Raw genomic sequence first — 4,678 nt, 5'->3', positions numbered from 1 at the left:
ATAATATATATATATATATATGTATATTCATGCATGCTTACCTACGTACCCGAACATAAACACACACACACACACACACACACACACACACATATATATATATATATATATATATATGTATATACGCAAACGCACATGCCAGTATACACGCGCAAACGGAGAAACATAACGTCACGTCCACATACCACATGTATACATTGTTATATAATTTTATCATTGTTGCTTGATATCGGCTATAATAACATTAGAAAGCTTCATCAACTAGCTACAATTAGCACAAGAAGGAGATTTTCCACAGAACGCATTATTAAACAAGATTTGAAAACAAAATAAAAATTAGGTCACTTTATAGTCTTTGTGGTCTGAACTTAATCAGTGATCTTTTCAAATTAGTGGGAGGACTGGTTTGAAATCAATGATGGAAGTTAAATAGAAATAGTAAAATAGTAAAATCGAAACGAGACGGAGAATGACTGAAATGTTAGAAATATGAAAGAGATGGGGGGGGGGATATTTTCGTTAAGAATTTATGGGCGGATATGATTAGAATTTAAAAATAAAACTAATCAATCTGTCAAAGTAGTCTCATTATCTGATAAAAGTGACGCGAACTGTTAATCAGCGACTTAATGATGTAGAAATGACAGTGAGAAATTATTAATAGTTTCTCTAATAAGACAGAAATGACTAAGATTCAAAAAATAAAGGAAAATAAGTGATATCTTCGTTTGTTTTTCTTTATTTTTTGTATTTTGCTTTGAAAGTTTCTCTTTCATTCTCGGCATCGGCATCTTTCGAAGTGTTTAGAAAGTTTAATATCATCATACATCATGTTACCCTAATATATTTAAAATGGCTTCCATCGTTTAATCTTTAATGCAATCACTGCTGTGAGAAAACAAATAGAACTATGAAAATAAATATAAATAACGCTGCCTCTTTGCAATTATGCAAGTAAGTTAAGACAAGAACATTAATTAACACCAGTATCTCCCTCTATCTCACTTTCCATGTATATATATAAATATATATAAACAGACACAGACGCACATATTCGTCCGCTCACAAATCCACCATATACGCATCTGTTCTGGAAACAGCTGTAAGAATCTACCAGCATACCATCTTGCTTCCTACTCTATGCTAACAACTCTGTTTTAACAACCTAGTAATTACATCTAAATACATAAATTCTGTGGATGTGAACGCTGACTGATAAAGCGTTTATAGACATTCATTGCCAGGTAGTTACGAAACTGCATTTTCTTTTAATTGCAAATGAATAGGAAGGTTTTGGTGTAAAGTCAACTTGGGTAATTACTGTACATTACTCCATTAAACACAGTTTTACCTGATTTGGACCCCGCTCTCTCTCTTTCTCACTCTCACTCTCCCATGACACACACACACACACATACACACATATATATGCATACACACACACACACACACACACATATATATATATATATATATACTTGTGTATATCTGGGCATGTATGGATCTATATCTATTTCTATAATTACCTATGATATATATATATATATATAAATACACATGTAAACACACACATATATATATATATATATATATGTATGTATATATATATATATATATATATGTATGTGTGTGTGTGTGTGTACGTATGTGTCTGTGTATGACCTCTGATAAAAACCCCAATACGTACTGGAAATCTATTTAGGCGGGTCGTCAGTTTTTCGGAGAAATAGTTGAACATTCGATTCGTAGGTTAACGTATACAGGTTGTCGTCGACTTACGACTAAATCGACTTACGATCCATCAGTCGGAACCAATTTTGGTCGCAAGTCGACCACGACCTGTACCCTATATCATTCCCTGATACAATACTGACTGTGCTTCCCGTTGAATGGATACTAAATATATTGTTAAACACTTATAGCATGTAAATTAGTTGTTCCATTTCCCTAAAGCTACATTATTTCTTTCTGAAATTATAGAAGTGGAGTAGCTGCCTCTGAGACACTAATAAGGGTCGAATTTTGATTAAGACAGTCTTTTTTTTCCGTCTATGGAGAAATATTTGAAATTGCCAGTAGATATATATAATATATACTACGCAGGTTGACACAGAAACATATACATATATGCATGTGTATGTGCGCGGGAGCAAGCTTCTACGTTTTCTATCCCATATTAAGTCGCTAAAATGTGGGGAATAGGCAGAATCGATAACATGCCGAACAATATGCTTAGTGACATTTCCTCCGTATTTAAGTTCTGAGTTCAAATTCCGCTGGGATTGACTTTGCCTTTTATCTTTTCGGGGTCGATAAAATAAATACGAGTTACGCACCAGGTCGATGCAATCAATTTAACCCTCCTCTGAAACCAATATTAATTTCAAACCAATATTAACTCGCTATTATTTATAACTTTATCTGCTTCAATTTATAAATAAATAAATATATATATATATATATATATATAGATATAACGGGGTTTCCAATTCCCTCTTAGCTATATTTCCGGCTCGATTCTCGGGGTTACGAATTAAAATTTAATTTATAACTAAAACGAAAGAAATGCCATGTTCCTCCGTAAAAGCTGTTTATATGAACAACCTTACTCAACTACTACTTATTTTATTGATTGGGAAGCGATAAAAATTCATGCAGATCCCAACCGTATTTGAACCCATGACGTAAGTAATTAGTTTACGCTTCAGAACCGACACATTATCAATTCTGCTGCATCATTGCACTTTCCCAAAATTGGGAATATTTCTGAAATAAGCACAAGGCCACAAACTTAATCGATGCGGAATCTAAGAATTTTAATCAACTTCCTAATTGACTGATGCTTAACGCATATAACATCTGAAAATTTAAAAGTTATGCTTACTCCAATGGGTTTTGAACTTGTAATCTAAAGACAACAACGAAAGTATATCACCATAGTAGTATTCTTCCTAATTTTGACCTAACATTATCAATTTTGAGATGCGGGAGCAACTCATTTTGATCAACCCCAGTACTAGACTGTTAAATATTTTATCGAGAATGGAATTTAAGCTCAAAACGTATAGAGGTAGATGAAATTCTGCCAAGCCTTGCGTCAGACGCACTAGTGATTCTGCTAGTTTACCGGTTTCATCGGCACACATCAACCCCACTTATTTTATCGACTCCGAGAGAATGAAATGCAAAGTCAATCTTCGCGGATTTCGAACAGAGAGTAACAGAGGGACAAAATGCCTTGAGGTATCTGGCCCGCGGTGCTAATGACTCTACCAGCTCACCATTCTCGTTGCTAATTACTCTTCCAGCTCTCCATTCTCATTGCTAATGACTCTAGCAGTTCACCATTCTAATTACTAATCACCCCACCACATCGCCGTTCTCATTGCTAATGACTCTACCAGCACGCCGTTCTCATGCTAATGAGTCTGTTAGTTCGCCGTTCTCATCCCCACACTAATATTAATAGTGAATATTCATTACCGTGGCAGGAAAAATACATAGCGGCATTTTATCCGTCACTTCTTTCAAATTCCACAGAAGTTAACTCTCCCTCTCGTCCTTTTTGGAGTCGATAAAATACGTACCACTTGAGCACAGGGTCAATGTCATCCACTTACACACTCACCGAAGTTGCTCAACTCGTGCCAAAATATGGAATCAATATTAATTATATTAATTCCTTCCCGGGGCATGCTACATGCTTAGCATCATTATGTCCGCCTTCACGTTCTGATTTCCAATTCCACCCAGGTCAACATTGCCTTTTAGCCTTTCGGTGTCAGTAAAATAAATATCAGCTGAACCCTGTGGCCAATGTAATCAACTTGCTCCTCCCCTAAAACAACTGGTCCTGGGCCCAAAATATGTAGTCTATATTAATAGTTATTAATTTAGAAGATTAACACAAATCCTCATATTTTGAATTTGGTCACAGCCGGTTAAATCCATATCAGACCTTTCTGGGGATTTTATTCTACCTAACCTAAAAGTAGGAAATTCGGAATTAGCACCAGTTCGATTTGAACTCTGCACTAAAAGAACCACAACTAAAAAGAGCAAGTGTTTTTTAATTTGTTTTTTTATTTTACTGACACTGTAATGATTCTGCGACTCCTCCGTTAAGTGCGTGATGTATTAAAATCAATTTCTTTAATTTCCTTTCAAATTTCCGTTTTTGACTTAGTCAAACGGAAACATTATTAACATACGACTGGATATATATATAATAACGGAAGAGAAGTAGATACTGTTGAGCGCACGACTAATTTCGTCTTTCTCTACATCCTGCATTTAAATACCACTGCAGACTATTTTGAATTTTAGCTACCCCCTTGTGCTTTTCGAATACCTACCAGTAATATTCTGTTTTCATATGTAGGGCAGCGAGCTGGCAGAATCGTTAGCACGCCGGGCAAAATGCTTAGTGGCATTTCGTCCGTCTTTGCGTTTGCAGTTCAAATTCTGCCGGCGTTGACTTTACCATTCATTCTTTCTGGGTCGATAAAATAAGTACCACTCGAATACTGGCGTCGATGTAATCGATTAATCGCCTCCCCCACATTGCTGGCATTGTACCAATTAAAGCACTACCTCGAAATTCTAAAATTCCTTGATTTTTAATCACCTGACTAATCAAGACACACACACACACACACATACACTATATATATATATA

General features: G+C 35.5%; 1 long non-coding RNA gene across 1 annotated transcript in view; it reads right to left on the bottom strand.

Moving 5' to 3' along the window:
- The window catches only part of LOC128250458 (uncharacterized), a 317,604-nt gene that overhangs the window by 61,314 nt on the left and 251,612 nt on the right, over positions 1-4,678 (bottom strand). The window lies entirely within an intron of this gene.

The sequence above is a fragment of the Octopus bimaculoides genome, chromosome 21 (assembly GCF_001194135.2).
Source record: "Octopus bimaculoides isolate UCB-OBI-ISO-001 chromosome 21, ASM119413v2, whole genome shotgun sequence".
NCBI lineage: Eukaryota > Metazoa > Mollusca > Cephalopoda > Octopoda > Octopodidae > Octopus > Octopus bimaculoides.
The sequence above is the reverse complement of the archived record's forward strand: the minus strand, read 5'-3'. Positions and strand labels throughout refer to the sequence as shown.